Below are 17,474 nucleotides of genomic sequence, written 5' to 3'. Positions count from 1 at the left end.
TGCCACAAGTGTCCTTACTTATCTACATCGCATGCGAGTTTGCACAATTGCTATTACTTTCCATGCTACTGAAAAGTTACTGGATTGGCAATACCTACACCAAATTTATTTCAACACTTATTCATATAAAACTGTCCTTGCTTTTTTGTGTGTGTTATAAAGTCAAAATCAATAATGTTTTGTTAGGGCAGTAATTGACTGATGTGAAACCAAATTTATTATGTAATAACTAAATGATGCAAAAATGTACTTAGACCTCCAAGACTGCAACAGGGGCAGAGAAGTGGGACTAAGTATCCAAGACTTCCTACAAATAGGCTTATGCATCCCTTCAAGTTAACACACATAAGGTTGCAGTAGGAGCTACGCTTCCATTTACTAAACACATTCTCAAGCATTTTGTACAGATTGATAAAATTACATACAGTTCTTACAGAAACATTGAGTAAAATAAAATACTGCATAACCAGGTTTTTTAGCATATGTTACTGGTAACTGGCATGTTATTGTAGTAAATTACCCTCTGTCAAAGACATGTTGGTTGTAATCCATCAGCTTGCATGTAACGTATTGGAGGAACAGTGTAGGGAAATTCTCCACACAGAATGTCTATTGTGACATTGCTGAACTTAATAATTTCCAACAATATTTTTGATATCCAGGATATACACAATTGTAAAATATCCTTGTAAATCAGTCAATCGTTTTTTGTAATGTGTATGACTTACCTTGCAGGAAGTGGACCTCTTCAATTTAAACCTACATATTCCAACGCTGAGCAAAATTTCAAGTGTTAATGCTGATGAAATTAAACGCTTAAAAACTCCTCGCAAGCTGATTGAAGAGATTCAATCCAGTTTTTTGCCTGAAGAAGGGTAAGATAAACACTTAACCCAATAAAAAAAAACTGAAAGTGTAATTAAACTACTTCAGACTGTGTTAAATATGATAATCATGAGTCACCTGAGACTTAGTATGAGCGGTGGAGACAACAGTTGTATATAATATCAGATCGTAAACTGGTACAGTTGCATTTCTAGCTACTGAAGAACAAATTTAGCCCCCATTACCATCATTAAGAAAATCAATTTCTTGAAATGACTTGCCTTGGGGGAAAAGAAAACCCATGGTGATAATAAAAGTACTGCTGTTGCATCTAAATCAACAGGCAGTATAATGTGCTCATCACCACAGCCCAACTAAAACAAAATATTTTTTTAACTAAAAATGCACTCCGCCTGTAACTTAATACACATCTTTTGTACATTAAAAAAGCTGGAAACAAAGTCCAAACCTTCATAAATAAAAAGTCATGTAATTAGTTTTTTAGCTTGCATCAACAATTTAACTCTAAATAAAACTGTGTTTTAGGCCTCGTCAAGTCATAACTGATCAGATGAAAGCCATGATCCAGGAAAAACTCTTCCTTGCCTCTTTACAGGAACAGGTACTTGTATGTACTGAAATATATTGCGATTGTTTAAGAGGTGACCAGTTCGCTGTCCATCGGCTGGTCACTGTCATGTCAATCGAACATCATCTATTTTACCACATTTGAAATTTGTGAAAAAGTTTTGTCTTCACAGGATACTGTGGTAAAGCACATTTTATGTTTGTTCTTGAGACAGCTTTCGGATCAGAATTTTTTTACCCTTTATATTAGTTTTTAAACTCTAACCTTTTGCAGAAATCCTCAATTGCATCTGCATCATCATCTGGTCATCTATCTCAGCCTAAAGTGGTCAGTGCATTAATCTACTACTTTGTTCAAGTTTTATTAATTTGTTTGGACCAGTAATGTAAAAATCACTTAAATATGGAATGACCTAGAAGTGAATACTTGCAGCTCTATGATGTATAAGCTTCTCTGTTCATACAAATACTACAGACCAGATTTTTAAAAAATGTTTTTCATATTTCAAAAAAGGTTTTGATTTTAGGTTGTTTCCAGTGTCCAACCATCATCGACCAGACTTGTGACTGTGCAACAACCACGCAATAAGAATGGTAAGCAAGGAAACTATTCTGTATGTGTACTTGCTTAACAGAACCTTTTTTGATTAATGTTGATCATTTTACTGATTGAATCATTTGTTGACTAATGTTGCAGACTCAACCCCAAGGTCTTCATCACAGTCTATTACCCTGCAATACCAAACAGCACAGGGAACAAGGTGGGCAACAATACCCAATGGTCAAATTCGACATTTGCCAGGTAATTTTGGATTTATTACTGTTTTTTGATGCAGATTGTATATAAAACAATGATGAATGATTCTATTGGCATAGTTCATCTGAACTCTTTGATGTGAAAAATGAATTTTCTTCTGAGAAATTTTCTTGTGTCATAATAACTCTTCGACCATCTTGTATATAGTTTACACCTCAGTGATTGTATGTTTCAGGTGGTGTTGTGCAGATTGTAACTTCTGGTGTGGCTTCCCGTAGCTCTACACCAGTATCACAAGTTGCAGGCACTCAACCATCAACAACAAATGCTCAAATTCCAGGTAATCATTCTTAACTCTTGGCAGTAATGTCTTTTAAGTCATTGCAAAATTTATCATGTAATCGTTGATCTTTATTGTTATTGAAAGGCACCTTCTTGGTATCTCCGTTGCAAACTGCTTGTGTTGTAACGATCGATTAATGGTGCGAAATCGTGGCCATTTCCTGGCATCGTTAGGAGACAGTGTCGTGGTGCTGTGCTTCTTAGTGGAATATGGGACAATATAAAACACATTGCCTTAAAATAACAACAAAACCTGTACCTACACACAATTTATACACTTTACCTGTTTGTTTCAGCTGAAGTTGTCACAACTGCTGCTCAACCTGTCATTTCCTCCAAAGGTAAATATTGATTTATAGACATCATTTGTTACTTTGTAAATGTTTTACTAGCAAGGTATCTTAACATAAACTAAACCCCTCCATGGATTTAAATAAAAACCTCTGACTATCAAAATGTGATTTCATGCAGATTCTGGTGGCACAAGGAAAAAACGCCTTCCTGAGGAATCCTATTCAGTAAGTTGAAGTAAACTGCACTTTTTCTTGGACCTGTCTACACTTGCATGAGGTGTCACAGTCCATGGCATCTTGTGTTGATCATGTCAGGGAAATTAAGGCTTGTGCTTTCCGTATCTGTGTGTTGATTTGTGCATGACAGACCTCGTAGTGCAAGAACAATTCTATTATTCTATTAGCAGAGCTTTTCAATGCCCAGTTTTGGGCCATTCCGATGTCATTAATGTTGAGACCCAGGGATTCAACAATAATACATCATTTAATCTGACCGATTTTTGCAGAAAATGCTTGTTCGCTTAAAAAGCGCTAAACGGGAAGATACCTTGCAGCGCCTTTGTCGCATCAACACACAACGATGTGAGGCTTATCCCACCTACTTGCCTGCCAACACTGTTGAATTTCTTCAAACTGCAATCAAAGCTCGGTAACTGCATTTGGCAAACCCTTGTTTTTTTTAAGTTTTGCTTTGCTAAATTATTCTCTTTTATTTGCAGCACTCTACCAAAGAAGCAGAGTTGGCACACTGCCCATATGGAAAACACACATCTTCAGAATGCTAAAAAGTCCCATGAAGAACGTCTGCAGGAATTGAAGGACATTCTACACCGGTACATATACATACCTTTACTTTGCTCAAGTGATGTTTTTATATAAGGCCCGGTGTAAATTAAACTTGCCATTGAACTCTGTTTAAGACTAAATATTAGCGTTTTTTGTTGCTAGACATGGCAAGTTTTGTTATGTACAGGTTTATATTCGTGGTGCCTAAAGTTACAACATCATCACCTCAGCTCAATGTGTCGCACCCAACACCTTGGAGGATGCAAGCGAAAAAACAATCACTTGAGTGTATTCGCTCTTATCTATCCAACTCACTCAAACCTTACCACAGCATTACACAGCTCTCCAGAGTACAATTTCCCGAAGCTCGACTTATCCAGTATGACTGTGGTAAGCACGTATAGACAAAGAGTATTACTTGTTATTGATAAACACCTCCTGTAATTAGCAAATCCTATTTAACTGACATAAAGATACCATAGTTCACCAGTTAAAGTTAGCACTATGAAGCAAGTTTAGGTGTGGACTATCAATATAATTTACTGGTTAGAGGCATATACCAAGGAAGCATTTAACTAGTACTTTGCCTATGATGAACATTGACAAGCATATGTCTGATAGTATTGAAGACATCCATGGCTCTGAGGCCTATGCTAGAATTTATCAATACAAAGTAAATTTAGGTGTAGATTGTCAGTTTTGTATACTGGTTGGAGGCATATACCAAGGAAGCACACACTAAAGCAAACATAGGATTCTAAACACTGAATTTTTTTACAGGCAAGCTGCAAATTCTAAGTGTGTTGCTTCGGCGGTTTTGGGCTGAGAAACACCGCATACTGATCTTCACTCAGATGACACGGGTGCTAGACATCTTGGAGGCATTTCTTAGTTATCATGGCTACCGGTACCTTCGCTTGGATGGATCGACTCATATCGAACAGCGTATGGTAAATAATAAACCAAATTCATTGTATATTATGTATCAATGTCTGTGATGACAACAATCTGCTCCAGTCAACCTGAATGTAGATGACGACAAACTAGCACTACTGAGACATAACTAATGCCTTGGTAACAAAACTGTTTACAAAATGCAATTCTAATCAAACTTGTATGCTTTAGGCTCGAATGGAACGCTTCAACAACGACCCACGGATTTTCTGTTTCATCCTTTCGACCAGGAGTGGTGGCATTGGTGTGAATTTAACAGGTGCCGATACTGTGGTATTTTATGACAGTGATTGGAATCCCACCATGGATGCTCAAGCACAAGACAGGTTGGCTTCTGTTTTAGTACATTTGTATGAAAATAAAACTGAGATAATGATGACGAAAGAGCCGAGTTCAATCTGTTCCACTCAAGGGGTTGTCCCTGTTAATGTTGTCTAATCACACATGATAGAGGTAAAGTTTAAATTATTTGCTTGCATGTAGTACAACTTAATACAACTCATAATAGACATGGTTAGATAAAGTAGTGAATTTTGTAATTTTATGTAATGTAGCAATCTAGATGCATTTTCATGCAACCCTGTGGCACAATGAAGAAGTCCTCATAGCGATATTGCTGAATTTCAGTTTTATTACGGTCACCCATGTTTGATATTTGTAAGTGTCAGAGCCACCTGTGTTGCTCAGGTGTCACCGGATCGGCCAGACAAGGGACGTCCACATTTATCGGTTGATAAGTGAAAGGACTGTTGAGGAAAATATCCTGAAAAAAGCTAACCAAAAGAGGCTTTTAGGAAATCTTGCAATCGAAGGAGGGAGCTTTACAACTGCATTTTTCAAACATGTGTGTATAAAATATAGTTGTTTATGAGATAAAAAAAGGAAACTTGATTTAGTAAACAAAAATTGGTTTCTTGAGGTAATAAATTTTTCATGGTGCACCTTCTTGGTATCTCCGTTGCAAACTGCTTGTGTTGTAACGATCGATTAATGGTGCGAAATCGTGGCCATTTCCTGGCATCGTTAGGAGGCAGTGTCGTGGTGCTGTGCTTCTTAGTGGAATATGGGACAATATAAATACATTGGTCTTAAAACAACAACAAAACCAGTATATGGGACATTTGAACACAAAGACCTGTGTCATAAAATAATTATTGTGAAACATCTCCGGTATCTAAAACATATCATCTATTTCACAGCAAGCCATCAAGGACCTATTTGAAGAGCCATCTGGTCTTGAGGAATTGACCGAACCCCAGCAACGCCCCCTTACAGCACGCCAGAAAGCCATTGAAGCATCCAAGATTGAACCAGAGGTATAGTAAAAACAATTAATTTTTCCTGTTTGCTACCTTAACCATTGATTTAAACCTATGATGAAGAAATATTTCTTACTGTGTATTTCACTATGGTGATCTTTTGACACTTGAATCCTGACGGTTCCTTATTTACAAATACTTCCATATATTCATATCAATTACCAATTTATAGTTGTTACTTTCATGTATTTTTGTTCAGACTTCTGCAGATGCAGATGCAGATGCAGATGTGGATGAGAGTGAAGAAAATTTGGAAGAGGCTCTTTTGGAGACTGAGGATAAAGAAGATGCAGCTGCTGCAAAGTTACTTAAACAAGAACAGGTATAAAATTTGTGTTGTCTTTCTGTGCCTTATCAAGTTATCAAACAGTATTTTGCCCATGATGAGCATTGACAAGCATATGTCTGATAGTGTTGAAGACACCCATGTCTCTGAGGCCTGTGCTAGACTTTCACAAACTTTGTTTTTTTTGGAATTGTTGCCATAAGGAAATTTATTTTGTTTATAGGATGCAGTTATGGAAGAGTTTACTGAAGCTGAAGAGAAAACTGAAGATGATGTGGATGACACAGGTATGGGAAAATACTAATTTTTTTACATTCCATTGATGCTTTAAAATTAACATTAATAACCAAAAAGATAAAATATTTTGCTTGCCAAAGATGTGCAAAATTAAAAACATCATCATTTTATAGCATAATAATTTCATGATTTCCAGAGAGCAAGTTCAAACTGCCCAAGGGATCTAAGTATGAGGAGGAGCTTAAGACAATCGAAAAATATGCACTTAACTACTTGGAAATCACTGCCGAGGAGATGAACGACCTTGAACTGAAGATGGCAGAGGTACCTGTTTGTGTATTTTTACTGTATTTTGTGGACCTGTCTACACTTGCATGAGGTGTCACAGTCCATGGCATCTTGTGTTGATCATGTCAGGGAAATTAAGGCTTGTGCTTTCCGTATCTGTGTGTTGATTTATGCATGACAGACCTCGTAGTGCAAGAACAACTTTACTTGACACTCCAACCTGGATTTTAACTTACCAGTAGTTTGTCGTTGCCCACTCTCGATTATGGTAACTGTGAAAGCTTTAATGTTGGAATTGGCCATTCTGGTAGTGACACTGCATCATGTCTTGGCATTCTTTACATAAAATATCCAATATTAAAGTGAAATGTAGTGTTGCAGATTGCCTCCATATACAACTTACTGCTTGTGTCGTAAAACACTGAACATATTCCATACAATGTTTATACAGGATCAGGTTGAGAAATCAAAACAGGATTGGCAACTTCAGCATCTTATCCTGCTCAAGGAAGAAGAGGAGCGAAGGATGGATGTGGAGGAAGATGAGATTTTCTACACCAGGGAGGATGGGGAGAACCAGGTGAGCAAGAAAAAGGGCAAGAGGAGAAAGAAGGAGCGTGACATTTGCTTCCTTGATATGTCAACATCCGAGTCGTCAGGAGATGAAGAAGATCAGGTCAACAAGGACTATCTTTTTGACTCTGAAAATGATGATAAGTTGCAACTGATGCAGCCGAAACGCAAGCCAAAGCAACTTAAGCCTAAGAAGCAGGAAGGAGTGAAAAGTAGTCGTGGGCGTGGTCGCGGAAGAGGGCGTGGCAGGGGTCGCGGTGGAGGACGTGGCAGAGGAAGGCCTAAATCAATCAATGTTTCTAACTATGAAAATAATCAAGAGAATGAAAAGTTCAATGACTTTCGACCTGAAGAATCTTTCCAGAGAGATGATCTCTTATGGACAGAATATGGTGAAGAAACTGCAGGTTACTTGTCAGGTGACTCTGATAGCATCAGTTTGTACAATGATTGGCAAGATGACAGTGATGACAATTTGGAACTGTCTGATACAAATGATTATGAAGACTCCATGAATAGTACACACTTGCATGGCAGCAGTCCACCTCCCGAGTACAGACAGTCACCTTTGTGGAAGGTTGCTGAACGGTCAGAACAACTGCTTGACTCAAGTACTGACTATGGTCCTGTGGAGATTTTATCCTTTAGTAAATCTGGTCGCCCACGAAAAAGAAACACCCGACTTTGCCAGGATGAATATGAACTGTTTTCACCAGGCTCTGGTTTTTCAGACTCTACTGTTCCATTAAACCAAAAGCTAATGAAGCCAACCCAGTCTGTATACAACATTGTTGTAGAAACTCCAAAGCCTGCAATGCAGCAGTCTCAGCAGCCTATGACTAAAATTTTACCCTCTGCAGTAGCCAATAAAATGCCGAATGTGCCTGTATACAGTGTTCCTCTCCAGACAATGGTCACAAGCAATCCAAGAAATGTAATAAGTTCCAATGTCATAAGAACAAAGACTCGCCCTGCACCTAATCCCACCAGCAATAGAGGAACAGTGTTTTTGCCATTCTCATTTGTGCAAGCCAATACCCCTACACCTTATGTGCCACAACCTTCACACCATGGGACCAAACCACAATCCCGAATATCAACAGCTGTTTCTGTGGGTCCATCTGTGAACATGATTCGCTTACCTGGAGGATCTATGCGAAACATAGTACAGCAACCAGCAAGGACTCAACAAACATTTGTGATCCAAAGACCTGGAATTCCACAGCAACCTTTAAGATTTGTTTCCAACATCGCAAGCCAGGCACCAGTGTTAACAGTAAATCACTCCAGCAATCAAGGCAAACAGACAAAAACAAAGCAAGTGTCAAAGGCTGCAACCAAGATTGTAACAAAACAGCAACCACAAGCCAAAAATGCCAGATCAAACATATTTGATCTGGACTTCACTGTACCTGATACTTCCACCCCAGTACCACAAGGCAATGAAAAATCAGCTTTTTCATTGCTAGACTCCTTGCAGGAGGAACTAAAGGGTGACTTCACAATTGCTAGCGATGATGATGAAGACATGATTACTTTAAATCTTGAACCTGTGACAATGAGTGACCCAGAATCGCTTGCACCTGAAAATGAAGAAGAACGTAATGTGTTTGAGTCGTTCGAGTCACTGCTGAATTCCTGAGGCGATGTTCCTGCTATTAAATAGTATTCGTTTATTTTCTTTTTTTCAGCTCTTTGACTACTGCGCATGGCTACTAGGCAATTTTTGTACTAAATATTTTAAAGGTTTATCGCCTGTTTTCATTTTCTAAACTTAGAATTGTGTGTGATTACCAGCCTTCATTCTGCCCCTGTTGGTTGTTTGCAATAGAGTTCACTTTATGTTGACAAATGTATTGTGTGGCGCTGTTCTTGTTTTGAAAGTTGTGTTGAGGTGTGCATTTGGGATGGCAGGCAGTCTTGTAATGCAGCCCAGTTATGTGCAGGAGTTGTTTAAAACTTGAATGCATTGGCATGGCTAAATTGACTTGCATAAAAAAATGTTTAAAAATCGCTAAAGCAATCATTCAGGCTAGCACAGACAATCATGCCATCCAAAATGCATTCTCGTTTTAAACACAAGTTTCGAAGCATTGAACAGTATAAAGGCACAGTGTCTGCACAGTCAAATTGGGCATAAGAAACAAGAAACTAGTTTGTGGCTGTGTTGATCTGTCTCTGCCATACAGTACAGGATAAAGCAAGATTTCTAAACAGAGTTTTAATTTTCCCAGATGTTTGTGGATGAAATATCTGGTGAAATTATGCCGGTAAGTAAAATATGTAATACTTAAATAGAAATTAGCCAAAACTGCAAATGTTCTGTGTGATCAACACCAAGCGTCTCATGTTAATGTCTGGAACATTCCCATCTCCATACTAATTTTGTTGTTTTTCGAAGTCTATTGTGTCACCAGTAGTGTGTTAAGCTGTACCGGTTTTAGAATTCGTGTTTTCTACCATTTAATGCATTTCAAAAAATAAGCAAATTTTCTTTCTTGGATACCCTTTTGAACACTAGTTTGTATTAGGGATGGGCTGAGCATCCCTGTTTTTAATGCTCGGCTGAGCAGTTGCACAAACTGACCCGGGCATTAAATTTATAGTTAATGTCCGAAAGGGTATCCAAGAACAAAAAAAATGATGTTTTAAATACATGAAATAGTGGATAAACGTGTACTTCTGGGAGCTTGTCTGCCGCTGGTAATTGGCAAGCTACAAAACTAGCGTGTAATTGGGAATGTTTGTGATGTCACAATGTATCGAGCATTAACATGAGATGCCTGATGCTCGACCAAACATAACATTTACAGGTTTGGCCCATCCCTAGTTTGTATGTTAACAGGATATAAATATGCAAAGTTAATGTTCGGGTCAGTTTGTGCAAATACTTGCTGGGCATCAAAAATATTCAAAAGTCCCATTTTATAAGATTTCGGCACTCTCCAACAATAACCTCGAGTAGATTGACAGTTGATCAAGAATAAGCATTTTTTTTAATTAAACTCAACTTTTGAATAAGTAAAGGTCAACGCATGTTGTAACTGATTTGTTAGTATTTTGCCAAATATGTTTAATTCACACCATAAAAAGGTGTTCCTTTGTTTCAAATGACCTAAGAGTTTTTAAAATCCATTTAGATTTGGATGCCACCAACTCCACCACAAGATGAAAGTGATTTATATGTTGATTCCTGCATGTCCTTACTCTACATCCCAGTCCCTATGTCTGAAGATCAACTTCCTACTGTTTTAATGAAGCGGGAGAAAAAGAGAGCCAAGCCTGAACTAAGTAAGCAACCTTTCGCTATTTTGCTTGTCAAGCATATTTCATATAATTGCCAAAAATGATGAAAACAGTGGTTAAACATACTAGTGTTAAAAATGATAAAACAGTGGGTAAACGTGAAAGTGTAAACATATAAGTGCCAAAATAGATAAGCGCACTGGTAATTAATTGTCGTTGGTAGAAGTTGTGCAAAAAAAAAATGACTTGCGTTTTGCCATGCATTTTTTAAACCTTTGGCGTACTGAGTGTTTTGTTGTTGTTTTCGGACACAAATATTGAACTAAGTGGTTTATGTTTCTTTGTTCAAGGTCCGAGAAGGAAACTATCTCGAGTTGATGTCAACATTCCAAAGTCACTTTTCAATCATCCTTTGCAAGTTACAAAGAAAAAAGAACTAAAACAGCAGAGAATAAAACTTCCTGGAAAAGCAATTAAACCAGGTCAGATTCCTGGGACACCAACAAAACATGGACTTGCACAAGGTATAAAATAAGAACTATTTTTATTTGGGTGATGATGGTCCATCTTTTGGTAAATATGTACTGTTTTTTTTAACATTGCAGGCATGATATCAGCTCTCAGTACATCACCTAAAGAGAACAGCAGTGAAGGTGGTGTGACAAAACCTCAGCTTGATACCATCGCTAATCCTGATTGGATAGTAAATGAGGACTGGGCATTGCTTCAGGTAAAAGTTAAACATTGGTTTTTGTAATAGCTTGGCAGAAATTGGCGCCAAGCATTACCTATATACCTATGAGAGTCGGTGCTTGGTAAAAATATGTTAAATATATTGATATCAACAAATCCTGAAAAGGTCACAACATAAAAATCAAACACTATGTTTGCAATTTTAAATTTTGAATAATAATAACCATGACATATAATCTGCTGCTGCATAACACCACATGTAAACAATATTTTTTTGCAGTCTGTACAGCATGTTCTTGATATGCCACTTTCATTAATCACAATGATGCCAGCACATACACCAAACTGGCATTTGGTTGCTGATATGGTAAACGCTGTGGGAAGTGTTTTCCGATCACCCAAGCAGTGCAAACTAAGATTTGAAAGTGTGATTGTCCAACGTGAGGAAGGAAAGTCTTCAATTTCAATTACCCCTGAACCTAGCACTCCTAAGAAAAAGCTCAAAGGTAAAAGCGTGTTCTGTTATCAAACAATAAAACAAAAATAATAAAGAGGCTATTATTCATTGTTTGTGACTGAAGTAAGGAAAAGGTAGTTGGCAGAGCTTTTTCGTATAATTTAACGTATGTGATCAAATTTGTTTTTTTTGCTTATAACTGGTCATACTACAGCACAGATACTTGTGTGATAATAAGGAAAGTATGAAGTGTTATACATTTATTTTCAGGTTTCAAGCCACCAACCAAATCTAAGCTCTTGAAATCTCAGAAAACCAACATTTTGTTTAACAGTGACAAAAATGTCCAGTTTACAAACCTATACACAAGCAGGTACAACATAGACTTCAGTGTATAAAAACTTCAGTGTTTTTGTTCACTAACCTGCTGTGTTTTAGGTTTGATGCTTGCAAGACAATCTGCAACAAACGTAACCCTCCTTCGAAGAATTCGACTGGAACTGGACAATTTCAAAGAAACCCCAAACATACAAACATTTTACATGACTGTGGAATCACTTATGACAAGCCATTGCACCCTATGCAGGTGAATTGATTGTCTCCACTATTTTGAAGTAAAACCAAGTTTAATGGTTAACACCATTTACTTGTTTTATCGGGGCAGCCAATTGGTCAGTTTTACTTCTAGGTTGGTATTAAAATTCGAAATGACTTCCTTGCACAATACACATTTGTAAATATTCACTACAAAAAAATATAGAAAAGTACAAAAACTTATACATTTTGCAAGAAGCTGTTTTTAAATTATGATGATGACCACTGTCAAAACATTGAAATGTTACATCTGGACTTTCACAGGTGGCAGAGGCGAGGGCTAAGCGAATTGCTAACCAGAAGAAGACAACTGGTCAGCCTGGGACATCACAATCCAACCCTGTTACCATGACAGCAGCCATGCAAACACCAACTGTCAACATGCCGCAACAAGTTGGTAGCACTTTGGTCATTGCTAATGGAAATCAACTGGTTGGAAAAACATCCCTACAAGGTAAAGACCAAAAGAAACAAAAAAAAGAATGTTTTTTTTTCTTTTTTGTTGCCCAAGTGTTGTTTTTTGTCCAAATTACAGTTACATATTTTGCTTTTACTATTTTAAACATAATTTCCTCATCTGTAATTCATGTTTATAAATCAGTTTCTACATTGCCTTGTTATTGACTAAATTTGGTAAATTTCGTTTTTTAATTGTTAAGGTGCTGGAAGCAACATAGTGGTAAATTCTGCCTTCACTCGCCGAGTCAATCCACAAGGACAAGGCACTTTGTCCATTCCAGCATCGGCTGCTAAGATACAAATGTCCAAGGTATGTTCTCTTTTTATTCAGGAACAGTTTATATTTTGTTTACACTTCATCACATACATAATGTACTCAGGCCACATCAGCATCCCTGACGCTGCGTACCATTTCTGGAACAGCATCTCAATTACAACTCCAGCAACAAGGCAATAGTGTGTCAGGTCCATCTATGTCTATTACCCTGGCCAGTGGAGCTCACACGCCTATGGTTACCATAACAACGGCTGTTGCAGGGTCTAGTATCTCATCAACTAGATCGACCGTTACCTACCCTCCAAGAAGTATGTTAACAATATAAAATCTCGTTTAAAGTAGCCATTGTGGCAAAGTTTCATTGGTTAGCATGGGGATTTTTTCTGAGTTTGAGGGTGAAGTGCCTTGTGTTGTCGATTTAGCAGGTGGCACTCAAGTGCAGAAACTGACTTCAATGCAACAGATACACCAAGTACAAAAGCAGCAGGTTCTTCAAACCACACCAGCCAAACAGCAACAGCAGGTAGCTGTTTGTTTGTGTGCTGTAACTTTCATGCCAATAAAATTCTGAAAAAATGTTTCAGTCGGTTCAACAACTGCGTGTTACACAACAGCAACAACAGCAGCAGCCTCAGCAGCAGGACATTACTGGCACCATTGTTTCTGGTGGAAAGAAAGTCCAGGTATGGGATATTGATCTGACCACCTAAGTCTCAAAAAGGGGTAGCTGTGTTGTTTCTTGAAAAAGGTGTCTTAAAGACACGTCTATGGCACAGATTATGCTGCTTTTATTTCTGTACCACCTCTCAGCATCAAAGTATTTTTTTTAGGTTGCCAAGATGGCAAGAGCTTTCACACAACAGGACCTGAAATGATTATGAAGCGACCAATAAAAACTGTCCAGCAACGCCCTCAGGTAACAAAATAAAGTGCTATGAACTACACATTTTTCATGCTGGGTATTTTACATAGCTTCAAAAGTGATATAAACGCTGCTAATTGAACGTTTTTACTTGTAGGTCCAAATTGCACCAATGCAGGCACAAGTTCAGGCCCAGCGAGTGAGGACACTTGCGGCCCAACAAGCAAGTGAACAAATCACAACAAGCAAACCACTTCCCATCACTGTTCCTGTCACCAATCTTGCAGCAGGTGAAGCTTCACATGTTTTTATGTTTTCAACCTAAAATTCAACTTTCAAAAAAATTTTGATGATTACTTTTTTGGTAAATCTATTTTATGTGTACCCTTGAGAACACATCGCTTAAGTCTTTTTTACTCACTTTTTTGCCCAACGCGACATTCTTTGGTTCAAATTTGCACATGTGACAGGTCGATACTAAAGTTATTCACAGGGAATTTTGTTTTCATTTGCAACCATAGGCCCAAATATCTAGTTGTCACTAGTCTAACAAGGCAATGGCTTTGTGTTACATGCAATAATAGTAATTGATTGGTCTATGGGAATACAAAACAGCCCTTTGCACAGAAACTAATGTTTCACCAGACACACACTCTAATATTGATTTTTTTTTCAGTAATGAGTTTGTCAGATTTTAATGCTGCAAGTTCCAGTTCTGCCAAGCAAATGATTGTATCTGGGAGTCAGGTAAGGTTATCCTTGTGACACCAATAGTAACATGTGTTTAAAATTGCTTGCAACTTGTTTTTAGGGCACTGTCACTGGAACTCAGTTGCAACAGTTGATGAAACGTCAGCAACCAAGACAGGTAAAAATATAATTTGATGAGATCTGATGGACAATTAATCTTAATAAAGAAAAATGTTATTGGGCATGATTAAGTCCAATGCTCATAGATAGTTATAATATTTTAGTAATCTGCTTTTTCAAAAATACCATTGCTGCTTCCTGTAAAACCTGTCACAAAAGTTATTTCCTAAATATATTTCTTTTCATGGTTAGATGATTGCAGCAAAGCAGCCAAAAACTGTTTATGCAACTGTGGCTTCTCATCAGTTGGTGTCTGGTGGTGGTACTGCTGTAAAGATGACACCACAAATACAAGCTGAAATGTTTAGTCAGATTGTTGCACAACAGAAAAGAAGGCCACAAACTTCAAAGGTTTGTAGGGACATTACTATTTAAACGTTCTGTGTGAATTTAGTTGTCTGGATTTTACACTATTTGTAAGCCAGGCAAAGTGATGATAAATACAATCTGATCAGAATGTGGAAAGTTTGTATTAGCTCTGTCTGATTGCCTGAGCTTTGCTCACATCGACCTTTACCAGTCTAAGCTCTACCTAATGGTGGTTGTTAATGTATTACAGGCACCAGTTACACTTACTGTTACCAAACTGCTGCAAACTCCAACTGCCCCTGCTTCAAACACCACTATTCGTCACACACTCATTCCACGTTCTCAACAGGTATGTTTTACTTAACTGGTATTGCCCACAATCAGTATTTTGCTTGGCTCTACTTTGGTATTTAAGAACATTATCCATTCTTTTGTGCAGCTATCATCTTCACCTCAATTAGCACAACTTCCCCTGTCAGCTGGCACTACTATCGTATCAGCATCCAGTTTAATGCCCCAACAAAGACTAATGTCCCCGCAAATACAACAGATGCAGTCAACACCCAGAGTAAGTCTTACGGTTAGTGATGGGACGATACCAGGTTTTGAAGCGAGTACCGATACCGAGTACGAGTACCACATGTATATACCTTCGATACCGAGTACCGAGTACGATTACCGAGTACTTAGGTGTAGTGTTGTACTTAGTTGTATATCACTGGCTAATTTATCTGCCATGGTCGGGGTACAGGCGTGCACACACACATGCCGAAAAATGTAATCTCCACGTGATAGCGAAAAAGATATGCGTAAACTGGCGGAACTTTTTTCCAATTTTGTGCTGTCCGAAGCAAATATTGGCATAAAGTTCCCCGTATTCTTATGGTGTAAATCGGCCTTTGGTACTCGCACGTTGGTATCGAAAACTGAGGCAAAATATTTCGATACCGAGTACGAGTATCGATACCACTGAAATCGTTCGATACCATCGATACCGAGTACCGAGTACCGGGTACCCGTCCCATCACTACTTACGGTACACATAAAACCTGTCCTTGGACATGTTAGGTTCAAATGCATTAAATTTAATTTTCTGCCATACAGTCTCGACTACATGCCATAGCAAGTAGCAACCAAAGCCCATCTCTACCCCAGCAGATGATTGTTGCTTCAACCCCAGTGGCAATGCAGAGACCTCCAGTGGTTGCCATCAGCAACCAACCATCTGCTGCTGCCGCCGCGATGAAGGTTCACCCACAGCTTATCTCACAACAGGTCAATTAATTTGCTCATGCTCTAGACATTTTTGGAGGCTTGTTAAGTTGGTGAAATTGGTGCTTAGTGCATTGTTACACCACAAACAACTTTTCAAACAAGTGTAAACTTTTCATAATAATGTAGTTACAGTTACTATGTATTTCTGAGGTACAACAACTTTATGCTGTGTCCAATAGTTTTTGTTGTATAATTATGTAATAGTAGCATCAATTTGTTCATGTGTTACAGGTTGCCATGCGCAATACCACACAACAATCCTTAACTTTACAAGTTAACCCGCAATCTGGAATACAAACTATGCCAACTCAGGCACAAATAACACCAAGTGATACCACACCAATGGTTGCTTTGTCTAGTGTGGAGGGAAACTTACAGGAAAGTCAGGACAGTAAATCCAATTTGCCATCGAAATAAATTGCGTTTTTGCGCTTGTTTGCTTTCTTTAAACCATTTTCTGTTCTCACAGCTATTGTATTGTTGTGGCTAGATTATTTTACATTTTCTGAATTGTGTCAAATGTTGTAGTCTACATATGTTGAGAGAACTATTGTCATGTGTAAATAAAAGGTTTAATTTGCCAACTTGATGTAAAATTTGTTCAAAATACAGCAAGAAATAGAAGAAATTCTGCCACAAGTGTCCTTACTTATCTACATCGCATGCGAGTTTGCACAATTGCCATTACTTTCCATGCTACTGAAAAGTTACTGGATTGGCAATACCTACACCAAATTTATTTCAACACTTATTCACATAAAACTGTCCTTGCTTTTTTGTGTGTGTTATAAAGTCAAAATCAATAATGTTTTGTTAGGGCAGTAATTGACTGATGTGAAACCAAAATTATTATGTAATAACTAAATGATACAAAAATGTACTTAGATCTCCAAGACTGCAACAGGGGCAGAGAAGTGGGACTAAGTATCCAAGACTTCCTACAAATAGGCTTATGCATCCCTTCAAGTTAACACACATAAGGTTGCAGTAGGAGCTACGCTTCCATTTACTAAACACATTCTCAAGCATTTTGTACAGATTGATAAAATTACATACAGTTCTTACAGAAACATTGAGTAAAATAAAATACTGCATAACCAGGTTTTTTAGCATATGTTACTGGTAACTGGCATGTTATTGTAGTAAATTACCCTCTGTCAAAGACATGTTGGTTGTAATCCATC

The 17,474-nt window shown here is 37.9% G+C and overlaps 1 pseudogene across 1 annotated transcript; it reads left to right on the top strand.

Moving 5' to 3' along the window:
* Nucleotides 1-729: 729 nt before the first annotated feature.
* Nucleotides 730-16,874, top strand: LOC145233407 (uncharacterized; annotated as a pseudogene). The gene is made up of 40 exons (XR_013861095.1): nucleotides 730-875; nucleotides 1,372-1,447; nucleotides 1,688-1,741; nucleotides 1,941-2,007; nucleotides 2,111-2,215; nucleotides 2,406-2,510; nucleotides 2,809-2,853; nucleotides 2,984-3,030; nucleotides 3,312-3,454; nucleotides 3,525-3,638; nucleotides 3,779-3,981; nucleotides 4,372-4,541; nucleotides 4,717-4,871; nucleotides 5,233-5,389; nucleotides 5,745-5,861; nucleotides 6,064-6,186; nucleotides 6,374-6,437; nucleotides 6,584-6,711; nucleotides 7,127-7,255; nucleotides 9,483-9,518; nucleotides 10,389-10,539; nucleotides 10,845-11,018; nucleotides 11,100-11,224; nucleotides 11,468-11,693; nucleotides 11,915-12,017; nucleotides 12,083-12,230; nucleotides 12,503-12,692; nucleotides 12,898-13,007; nucleotides 13,078-13,282; nucleotides 13,397-13,497; nucleotides 13,559-13,657; nucleotides 13,805-13,890; nucleotides 13,994-14,126; nucleotides 14,513-14,583; nucleotides 14,648-14,704; nucleotides 14,899-15,057; nucleotides 15,266-15,364; nucleotides 15,455-15,583; nucleotides 16,120-16,290; nucleotides 16,522-16,874. The product of XR_013861095.1 is annotated as an uncharacterized LOC145233407 (transcript).
* The last annotated feature ends 600 nt before the right edge of the window (nucleotides 16,875-17,474 follow it).

This window comes from Phallusia mammillata, chromosome 1, assembly GCF_965637545.1.
Source record: "Phallusia mammillata chromosome 1, kaPhaMamm4.hap1.1, whole genome shotgun sequence".
NCBI lineage: Eukaryota > Metazoa > Chordata > Ascidiacea > Phlebobranchia > Ascidiidae > Phallusia > Phallusia mammillata.
The sequence above is the reverse complement of the archived record's forward strand: the minus strand, read 5'-3'. Positions and strand labels throughout refer to the sequence as shown.